The following is a 12,194-nucleotide window of genomic DNA, read 5'->3' as shown; positions in this document are numbered from 1 at the left end:
CCTTTCCATCATAAGCAATTAAATGCATGCATTTACATTCACAGGATAAATTATATGGGTGTAAGATACACATAGGTTACAGATTACTCTGAATTGTAGCATTTCCAATTAAATCATTTTAAATGAATTATTTTAAGTGCTGTGATATCGTTGCAATGATAACTGAGCACTCATTTTCATAAGCAGATGCCGGGAGTGTCAGTGAAAAGAGAAACATGTTACTGAAGGTTTTCATCTTGTACTCAGCAGGACAAATGCAAGAATGCAAAATTTAAAAGAATCTCATCAAGTTATAGCCAAGAGAAAAGATCAACTCTGATTGGCCAAGGCATTGCCATAGAAAAAGCAACAGCGAGCTATAAGTTTCTCAAGACCTTAGGTAGTTCAAACACAGTGCAAGGTTTGGACATGCTCCTGCTGTTTACAGAGGTTGGGTCCCTGTTTAGGAATTTACATCTCTTCTGCATATTACAAACTCAACTGATTTGCTGAAATTAGTCTTTCGTGTAACTACTAATGCACTCAGCACTGTTCAGCATGTGCTGTCAAATTACAAAATCACTCCTAACAAAGGACATTTTATTGAAAACATAAAATGCTGGAGATCACAGCAGGTCAGACAGCATCCGTGGAGAGAGAGAAGCTAACATTTCCCTGACCTCTGATAAAGAGTCATCCCACGGATGTTGCCTGACCTGCTGTGATCTCCAGTATGTTTTGTTTTCAGTAATTTCCAGTACTTGCGGTAATTTGTTCCTACAGTTTTATTTCTGGTTTTCCAACTGCTTGCTTGCTGACTGGTTTGTGTTCTGCCTAGGTTAAACAGCTTTATTTTTTGGCTCAATCAGATAATCAGCTGGACCTACAGCCTTTGTACCTGGTATTGCACTGGCTGTGAAATGTATACATGGCCTTCTATACCCTGTCATAGCCTGAGCATCTTTTATACTGAGGACAACATCCTAGTGGTGGAAAATACAACTCACATTGCTTCTTCATGCTATCACTATGAAATGACTTCCTGAACATACTGTTCACATTTTTGCATACTTTATCTTTCTAGGGTAATATGAAATAGATGGCACACTTTTCAGATTTAAACATGCTAGCCTTTGTAATTCCTAAGTAATCCTCTCTTGAATAGCCATGAGTATGTTAATACAATCCTGCTGCCTTTCCCTTCACTGGCGAAAGATTAGCTGTTTGTGTGGTCTACTGAGGACTTCATAGACCCTGGCAGTGTCAACAATCCAAATAATTGTCAACTTGTTCTTTCTAATCCAGCCTTCTGTAGGTCAGGGTGTGCATATCCCAAATGAACTGATCTATCAACTTCCATCTCTTTCCTTGAGTTTACACTTGCTGGCTACACTAGTTAAGAATTTGTCATAGGTTCACGTGGTTCCTGCCTCAGGCGATGACATTCGTGTTTGGTCAGTCCAATGCTCTGACCTTCACTGAGGGAATGTATGTTGTATTTCTTGTAAATTTTGTCTGATCTTTCTGTCATGTCAGTCATTTCCCAACGATTGGAAAGATTTGTTTTTCTCACCTTACCATAAAAGGATACAGCTGACCTTGTCCTCTTCACTCCTGCCTTTTAGAAACCTACTGGATATCAACTCGCTCTTTTGTTTAAACTTGTCAAATGCCTCCACAAAATTATCAGCCTTCCAGTTTATTAAGGTCTGGAGTTGTGCATTCATTGCTGCATCCATTTCTTTTCACACAAATCACCCTGAGTTTTCTCTCCCTCTGACACTAAGCTTGCTTTATTCCCAAGCTAACTCAGTGGTTAATTCATGTATATATTTTCTAATCAACCTACTCAGAGATGTTATACACACTTCTGGACCAGGCTGGGACTTGGACATGTTAATTTTTTTAATAATTGCAAACATCTCCACGCCATCATGTCATGTTTATTGATTCCCCTAAGTTCAAAATAATCATACTGTTAGACACAACTACTGGAAATGACATCAAGTATATTTTTCAGATCGCATTATGTGCTTCAAACAGATGCATTGCTTGTTCGTAAACAGACTGCAACACTACAGTGAGCGATGTGACTACTTGGGTACATGGACATATAGCATACTTTCTAACTCTTTTCCATTCATATACCAATATAAGGTTTGTGTGTTTTATGATTTTTGTACATGTTTGTTTATAACACCACCTGGCTTATCCCTAGCCAAACGTGTTTAAGTAATTTGATGATATTATTCTGTTAAAGAAATGAAAATTATGCAATACTGCTGCCCCCTGTAGGAAATTTCTAAAAATATTATAACGCTGTCAATCTCCCTGTCAATTAAGTGTAGCAACAAACCTTCTGTAAGCCAATTGTTGCGAAGCTTAAATAGCACAGTTTAGATTACTTACAGTTTGGAAACAGGCCCTTCAGCCCAACAAGTCTGCACCGACCCTCCAAAGAGCAACCCACCCAGACCCATTCCCCTACACCTAACACTACAGGCAATTTAGCATGGCCAATTCACCTGACCTGCACATTTTTGGACTGTGGGAGGAAACCAGAGCACCCGGAAGAAACCCGCACAGGCATGGGGAGAATGTGCAATCTCTACACAAATAGTTGCCTGAGGTGGGAATTGAATCCTGGTCTCTGGCGCTGTGAGGCAGCAGTGCTAACCACTGAGCCACCATGCCACCCACCAACGAGAAACTTGTATGTCAAGTGGAATCACAAATGTCTATTTATGTTCATTTGAGTGAAATCTGATACTGCCATCCAATTTTTTAGTGATTAGAAAATTTATAACTTTGGGAACATTGTGTGCAAGTCTGGTCTCCCTGCGATAGAAAAGATGTTGTGAAACTTGAAAGGGTTCAGAAAAGATTTATAGGAATGCTGACAGGATTGGAGGGCTTGAGCTATAGGGAGAGGCTGAATATAGACTTGAAATGCAGGAAGAGGCTGGGGCTATTTTCCCTGGAGCATCGGAGGCTGAGAGGTGACCTTATAGAAGTTTACAAAATCATGAAGAGCATGGATAGGGTGAATCATCAAAATATTTTCCCCAGGGTAGTGGAGTCCAAAACAAGAGGGCATAGGTTTAAGGTAAGAGGAGAAAGATTTTAAGGGAACCTGAAGTGCAACCTTTTCATACAGAGGGTGGTGCGTGTATGGAATGAGCTGTCAGAGGAAACGATGGAGATTGGTACAATTATAACATGTCAAAGGCATCTGGATGGGGACATGAATAGGAAGGGTTTGGAGGGATATGGGCCAAAATGGGAAAATGGGACCAAGATTACAGGTCATTCTGGCATAAAGCGTGATTTGTCAACTTCGAATTGGCTATAACATGATTGACAAATTGGGGATGGTAGGAGAAAGTGAGGACTGCAGATGCTGGAATCAGAGTCAAAGAGTGTGGTGCTGGAAAAGCACAGCCAGTCAGGCAGATTCCGAGGAGCGGAGAGTCGACATTTTAAGCATTAGCTCTTCATTCGCGATGAAGAGCTTATGTTCAAAGCATCAACTCTCCTGCTCCTTGAATGCTGCCTGACTGGCTGTGCTTTTACAGCATCATACTCTTCAAAATTGTGGATGCTGTTTAGATAGCATAAACTTTCCAGTGAACGGGGTATAGCAATTTTCTATAGTGATATTCTACAATGTGATTTTTCTATAGCATGAAGTTGCTGAGAAACACAACTGTTGCGTTCTGCCAGATATCTGGCTGGCATGGACAAGCTGTACTGAAGAGTCTAATTCCACGCTGTACATCTCTATGACTGTATTAGCTTAATCTTGAGAACTGTGAAACCATTGTAATACAGTGGAATGTCTACAAAAGTATTTGTTTACTATGAATACTATTGGCATGCTTTGATGTCCGGGATAAGATTTGTACTTAATTGCACCATTGGGTCAGTACTTTAGGATAAATGTGAAGCCAAAAGAGAGCCGAAAGAACCACAAAGAAGGTAAAGAAAGATGTTTCTGAGGATGAAGGACGTCAGTTACTTGACAAGATTGGAGAAGCTGGATTGTAATGCATTGCAGACTATTCAGCCCAATAAATCCACTCAGTCACTGAATGAGATAATGGCTGTCCTGATCATCTACAAATCCACTTTCCTGCCTTTTGCCTTTAGCACTTGATTCCCTTACTGATTAAAAATCTGTTTGTCTCAGCCTTGAATATATAAAAAATGACCCAACCTTGAAAACTCTCTTTGGTAAAGAATTCTATAGATTCACTATTTACCCTGAGAGAAGAAATTCCTCCACATCTCTGTTTGAAATGTGAAACCCCTTGTTGTGTGTTTCTGCCTCTGCTCCCAGACTCTCCCTCAAAGGGAAACAACCTCTTCCACATCTTCCCTGGCAAATCGCCTTTAGACTGTGTATGTGTCAATAAAGTTGCCTCTCATTCTTCGAAATTCCAGTGAATACAGACCCAACCTACACATAAGACAGTCAATCAGTTTCAGGCATTAACAGTCTCTGTACTGCCTCTAATTAACCTTCTCTGAACTGGCAACATCCCAAAGCCCATGAGTGATTGCCAGCAAAAAGTTTTCAATTTTTTTTGTCGCAAAAATTTATTTTATTAATAAAATAGTTATTGAAGCAGATCTGTACAGTCTTTGTGGATGGAGCAGAAAACAAACATTGGGTTTTGACTTTCTTGATAGTTACAACAAATTCAAAGACATTTCTTAATTATGCAAGGTACCATTTACATATATTTGAGGCACCCGGGACAGGAGGGGATGTGCTTCCGATAACTGATCTCCATTATACTTCAGCAGGAAGATCTCAGACAGTGGCCTTTCCTCTCTGTGCCTTGGCGGTAGCTACCCCAGGCTTTAGTGCATCCCCTCGGCACGTTGTCCTGGACCTTGCAATGTGCCAGTCTCCAACACTCAGTCGGACTCAACTCCTTCGGCTGGAAGACCAACAGGTTTCAGGCAGAACGAAGGGCATCTTTCACTGACGTTTGTCTCAGTGTGCATCTCGGGGAACAGACCGTAGAGCACGGAGTCCTGGTCATGGAGCCGCTCAGGACAAACCTCATCAAAAACCTCGGCATCTCTTTCGAGACATTCTTTGTAAAGGCAGATTCAGAGGGAGGTGTGTGACAGTCAAGAATTCTGAAAAACCAAGTGAATGCTGATTGAGATACAAAATAGATGGTAATGTGACATTCAGTATGCAGCAGTTCCTACAGATAACAAGATTACAGTTTAAAATGTGAAAAATGTCAACAAAAAAATCCCAAAGCCCTCTTTCAGAAATAGAATATGAGAGCTCACTCAATCTCTACAATCCCTGCTGTCTATTCTGTTGGTTCTTGTAACATTCATGGGGATTTCACTGTAAACTAGAATCAAGGAGAAACTCAATCATCCTCTATAACATGGAGAATAGAAATGAAAACTGGGGCAAACCATGGAACACGAATATGTCGCACTTCATAAAGTACACAATGTTACTCTTATCGTTCTCAGTCTTATTTTGTTCAATTGGAAGTTGACTAACAATTTTTAAAATTTCTTCTTTTAGCTTACAATTACACTAATGTTCCTGCAATGAAGTTTATACATTGTGAATTCACCAACTGATCCATTTTTACACAGAACTGATATAAACTGTAATCAGTATTTGATAAAAACGATGTCTTTCCTTCCAAGTACAATCTCGATACTGTATTAATATATCCACATCACAGCACAAACCATATCTCTTGGCAAAATTCTCCTCTGCTGAAAGCTTCACAACTACAATTGTCCACGTGAGTACACTTCCTGTTGTAGCAACATGCTTATTCCATGTAATTCATGAAAACAATTTCATGGGCTGTTCTCGTGGCGGCAAAGGCATAAATTAGTCAGGAGGAAAGGAAAAAGCTAAAGAGAGACAAAAATGGTTGTAACAGAAGGATTTAGAAAGCTTTTGAAAGAAGCCATGCAATGGACAAAGGAATCATGAAGGGATTTGACAGCAAAGATGAGATTATTAAATTCAGGTCATTGGGGCTAGAGCTGCAATTGGCAAGGCTAAAAGTAATGGAAAAGTGAGGAAGACAGAACCCCACTGGTTCTCACCTACCACCCCACCAACCTCCGTATACAGCGTATCATCCGCCGTCATTTCCGCCAACTCCAAACGGACCCCACCACCAGGGATATATTTCCCTCCCCTCCCCTATCAGCATTCCGCAAAGACCACTCCCTTCGTGACTCCCTCGTCAGGTCCACACCCCCCACCAACCCAACCTCCACTCCCGGCACCTTCCCCTGCAACTGCAGGAAATGCAAAACCTGCGCCCACACCTCCTCCCTCACTTCCCTCCAAGGCCCCAAGGGATCCTTCCATATCCGCCACAAATTCACCTGCACCTCCACACACATCATCTATTGCATCCGCAGCACCCGATGTGGCCTCCTCTATATTGGGGAGACAGGCCGCCTACTTGCAGAACGCTTCAGGGAACACCTCTGGGACGCCTGAACCAACCAACCCAACCACCCCGTGGCTCAACACTTTAACTCTCCCTTCCACTCCACTGAAGACATGCAGTTCCTTGGACTCCTCCATCGCCAGACCATAGCAACACGACGGTTGGAGGAAGAGCACCTCATCTTCCGCCTGGGAACCCTCCAGCCACAAGGGATGAACTCGGATTTCTCCAGTTTCCTCATTTCCCCTCCCCCCACCTTGTCTCAGTCGATTCCCTCGAACTCAGCACTGCCCTCCTTACCTGCAATCCTCTTCCTGACCTCTCCGCCCCCACCCCACTCCAGCCTATCACCCTCACCTTGACCTCCTTCCACCTATCACATCTCCATCGCCCCTCCCCCAAGTCCCTCCTCCCTACCTTTTATCTTAACCTGCCTGGCACCCTCTCCTCATTCCTGATGAAGGGCTCTGGCCCGAAACGTCGAATTTCCTATTCCTTGGATGCTGCCTAACCTGCTGTGCTTTAACCAGCAACACATTTTCAGCTGTAAAAATAATGGAAGTGCAGGGTTTTGAGAATGTGAAGATAAAGGCTGCAGCAGTGTGGCTGAGGTGTATAGTCCATGTAGGACATCAGTTCTGATGTGATTGAAGTGGATAATAACATTGAATGGTGTGCTATAACAGAAGCCTTGCCTGAATCCATTCTCTAAGCTAATGGTCGTAAACTCAATTATAATGCTCTCATCATTAGCCCATCTGAGACTAGCTACAAAGATACTGAGTGATTGCCCATTATGCTGAAATGGCCCCTGTACTTGTACAGACTTGACCAATGGCGTCAGCCTACTGTGACAGGCCATGTCTGTACATGCACCAACCTTGCCATGAGGCTGGAGGTGAGGGAGAGATGGAGGGGGATGGTGGAGTGACGGGGTGATGGAGGGGGAGGGTGGAGTGAGGGAGCGATGGAGGGAGAGGCTGGGAGTGAGGGGGAAATGGAGAGGAAGGGTGGGAGTGAGGGGGAGATGGAGGGGGAGGGTGGAGTGAGGGGGAGATGGAGGGAGAGGCTGGGAGTGAGGGGGAGATGGAGGGGGAGGCTGGAAGTGAGAGGGCCATGGAAGCTGGGAGTGAGGGAGAGATGGAGGGGGAGGGTAGATTGAGGGGGAGATGGAGGGAGAGGCTAGGAGTGAGGGGGAGATGGAGGGGGAGGGTAGATTGAGGGGGAGATGGAGGGAGAGGCTGGGAGTGAGGGGGAGATGGAGGGTGAGGCTGGAGTGAGGGGTGATGGAGGGGGAGGGTGGAGTGAGGGAGAGATGGAGGGAGAGGCTGGGAGTGAGGGAGAGATGGAGGGGGAGGATGGAGTGATGGAGAGATGGAAGGAGAGGCTGGGAGTGAGGGGGAGATGGAGGGTGAGGCTGGAGTGAGGGGTAATGGAGGGGGAGGGTGGAGTGAGGGAGAGATGGAGGGAGAGGCTGGGAGTGAGGGGGTGATGGAGGGGGAGGGTGGAGTGAGGGGGTGATGGAGGGGGAGGGTGGAGTGAGGGGTGATGGCAGGGGAGGGTGGGAGTGAGGGGGAGATGGAGAGGGAGGCTGGAGGTGAGAGGGCCATGAGGCTGGGAGTGAGGGAGAGATGGAGGGTGAGGCTGGAGTGAGGGGTAATGGAGGGGGAGGGTGGAGTGAGGGAGAGATGGAGAGATGGAGGAAGAGGCTGGGAGTGAGGGGTAATGGAGGGGGAGGGTGGAGTGAGGGGGTGATGGAGGGGGAAGGTGGAGTGAGGGGGTGATGGAGGGGGAGGGTGGAGTGAGGGGTGATGGCAGGGGAGGGTGGAATGAGGGGGTGTTGGAGGGGGGTGTGGGAGTGAGGGGGAGATGGAGAGTGAGGCTGGAGTGAGGAGTGATGGAGAGGGAAGCTGGTGTGAGGAGGGTGAAAGGGAGGGTGGGAGTGAGGGGGGAGATGGTGGAGGAAGCTGGGTGTGAGGGAGTGATGAAAGAGAAGCTGAGAATGATGAGGTGGAGTTTCTCCTCTATGACTGTGTCTGTGGAGCTGGTCTCTGTGGCTGGTGTTCCTTCCCAGCATTCAGCTTGATGCCTGTCCCCACCCCCACCCCAGCTGCAGTGCTTCCTGGAAAGGTATCTTTGTAGATCTAGCTGACTGTACCTGGGGACCAGAGCTGCTGCAACACCAGCTTTTCCCAACACCTTCTACTCCATCTTTCTGCTGGGACAGCTCTTCAATGATTAGGTTTGAGCACAGTGTGAAGCACTATTCCTTGCTACAGCATCTGAGGTGAAGTCAAGCTGGACTTAAAATATAGCACCAGAGGCAGAAAATGCCAAAGGTCTGGGCCACTACGAGGACTTCTATCTCACTCACCATATGATTCTCTGTGAGACATAACAAACATCTCACTGCAAACTGAATACAGCCAAAAGCAGAAGGTTGAGTCAGAAATCTCATCCCCGGCCGTGGTGGAGTAGACAGCAGGGAAATCACATACCACCACATGTTACAAGAAGGATTTAGAATTGGAGTATTATGTGTCAGACAGTTAGAATGTACATGCTAGAGGATAAATGAACAAAGGTTTGCACAACAAGAGTGTACCATGGTGATAAGAACCTATCCTTTGGATTCCAGTCTTGAAGTCAAAGAATCCACAGAGAGTATTGTGAAACCATTTCTTAAATGTGCTGGAAAAGTCATTAACCAGAGGAAGGGTCATTTGCATTTTAGTGACTTCTTAAAGATATGCTCCAACAAGATATTTGCGTTATAATGACTTTGTCACAATTTGGAGAAAGTGAGGACTGCAGGTGCCGGAGAGTCAGAGTCGAAAGATATGGCGCTGGAAAAGCACAGCAGGTCAGGCAGCATCCGAGGAGCAGGTCAGTCAACATTTTGGGCATAAGCCTTTGATCAGGAATGGTGTGGAGGTGTTGGACTGGGCTGGACAAAGTTACAAATCACAACACCAGGTTATGGTCCAATAGGTTTATTTGGAAGTACAAGCTTTCAGAACATCGCTTCTTTGTAAGGTAGCTAATGGGGCAGGATCATAGTTTATAGAATTTATAGTAAGTGGCCAACCATTTCAACTCCCCCTCCCATTCCCCCATGGACATTCAAGTTCTAGGCCTCCTCCATCGCCAAATCCAAGCCACCTGCCAATTGCAGGAAGAACGCCTCATCTTCTGCCTTGAGACCGGCAACCACCAGGAAGCAACATCGACTTCACCTGTTTCCAAATCTACCCTCCCCCACCTCATCCCAGATCCAACCCTCCAACTCAGCATCACCTTCTTGACCTGTCCTACCTGTCCATCTTCCTTCTCACCTACCTGCTCCACCCTTACTACTGATCTATTGCCTTTCCACCTACCTTCCCCCCACCCACCCCAATTTATCTCTCAGCCCCACATACCTGACAAAGGGCTTATGCCCGAAACATCGACTCTCCTGCTCCTCGGATGCTGCCTGACCTGCTGTGCTTTTCCAGCGCCTTCCTCTTTGGCATGATTTGTCCAGTGTTCCTTTTATCTCAGGAAGTCTCAGAATTCAATGTGATTTGGCAGTGTAGTCTGAAAACTGGAGCCAGACCGTTCAGGAGAGATGTTAGGAAGCATTTCTACACACAAAGGGTCAGAGAGGTTTGGAGCTCTCTTCCACAAAAGGTAGTGGATGCTGGATCTATTGTTAATTTTAAATCTGAGAGAGGTAAATGTTTGTTAAGTGAAAGTATTGGGGGATATTGGCTCTTGGTAGGTATATGAAGTTAGGCCACAGATCAATCAGGATCACATTGAATGGCAGAACAGGCTTGAGGGGCGGAATGGCCTTCTCCTGTGCCTTTGTTCCTCTCTAGGAAAGAAGGTAAAGAAAAGGTCACCTGACCCCTCAGCTCCATTTTGTTTTAAAGAAGGCTGTCAATTTTGGGTTTATGCCTCACAATTCCATATTGTTGAGCCTGACACGTGGACAGCATATTATCGATGGGAATGGCTTTTCTCACTCTTGTGAGCTGGTTTCTACTTTGTTACCCACATTCTGAATACGGAAACCTTTACATTTTGGGGTCCTTGGTGAAAACTTCTTCCTAGGATTTTTTCCCCAAAGTTTATAGGGCTGGAGCCACTTCAGGCTGTTATAGTTTGCAGGTGTTTTATTATTGGCTGCTGCTTTTACATTGGGATTAGAAACGTACATCCATCACACTTACCACTCAGAAATGTCTTGAATGTGACAATTTTATCTGAAATGTTGAATATGCTGTAAGCACTATTTCCCCTCCCAACCCAGCAACCATTATGCATTATTATAAGACAGTGTGGAGTGAGGAATAGTTCGGAATGAGTAATAAGGCCATAAAATGTCTTACAATCTCAGACATCATAAGCAAGGCAATACGGGCATTGTCTAAATTTCAAAAACAACTTTCTGGCTTTCACTGCGGTGACCATTTCTGGATTAGATAGTGAATAATATTGAGAGTTACATTTAGAATTGAACTGACATGTTCTGAATATTGTCGAAAAGTGTGGCGCTGGAAAAGCACAGCAGGTCAGGCAGTATCCAAGGAGCAGGAGAGTTGACGTTTCAGGTATAAACCCTTCATCAGGAATATACGGGGGTGGCAGGGTGGTGGGGGTGGGAGGGGAATGGTTGCTGAGAGATAAATAAGGGAGAAGGGAGAGCTGGGGGGGAAGATAGTTTGGAAGGTGATGGGTCTGTTTTAGGACATGACTGAAGAGCTTCAGGACAGATGAGATGACCTGGTGTGGGGGGTTGGTGCAGGGAGAGAGAAACTCACTGTCCTGCTATGAGCCTCTTTAGCTACATCCTGAAGCAGGTCTATCACTTTCCAAACTGCCTTCCCCCCCATACTTCTCCCACTTATTTATTTCTCAGCCCCCTCACCACCACCCCCCCCCCCCCCCCCCCCCCCACCCTAGCATCTCCAGTCCTCACTTTCTCCGTGTTCTGATAATTGTAAGGACTACAGTCAGGTTTGCACTGCAGCATAATGATGGTGGTGTGATTACTATGAATACAAAATGAACCATTTGTTTTGAAATTCTAAGAGAATCACCAACACTGCTACATTACAGAATCACTACAGTGTGGAAGCCAGCCACTTGGACTGTCAAGTCCACTCCAAAAAGCATCCCTCCCAGACCCACACCCCCCCAATAACCCTGCATTTAAATGGCCAATCCACCTAACCTGCACACCTTTGATCTATGGGAAGAAACCAGAGCACCCAACAGAAGCCCACACAGATACAGGGTTGATACACAAACTCCACACAGAAAGTCACCCCAGGGTGGAATTGAACCCAAGTCCGTGTGCTGAGGCAGCAGTGCTAACCACTGAGGCACTGTACCATCCATATCATCAAGCATAATTATTAATGAATCTACATTGGATAGTTGAGTGTTGTTGATATGCACTCGGAAGAAATACATGAACTGAGATTTAGGTCTAAAAATAATATACTGGATTAGTAGCAAATGTCTAGAGAAACGCAACAGTGCATCCTTTTGTGGGAGTAACAATGAGCATTCATAGGACAACGTTTGATCTCTTGTGCCTGTTATCCACAAGAAATAGCCTGACAGCTAAGCTGGGAATTAGTGACTTCAAAATCTCACCTGAAACAGCCATCAAGTACTATATAGTGAGAATGCTAATCCAAGGACTGATGCAGAATCTGTAGGCATTAAGGCTTTTGTTAACTGTGTAAATCTTGTACTGTG

Source organism: Hemiscyllium ocellatum, chromosome 2 (assembly GCF_020745735.1).
Source record: "Hemiscyllium ocellatum isolate sHemOce1 chromosome 2, sHemOce1.pat.X.cur, whole genome shotgun sequence".
In the NCBI taxonomy this organism is placed as follows: domain Eukaryota; kingdom Metazoa; phylum Chordata; class Chondrichthyes; order Orectolobiformes; family Hemiscylliidae; genus Hemiscyllium; species Hemiscyllium ocellatum.
Note: the sequence above shows the minus strand (reverse complement) of the source record.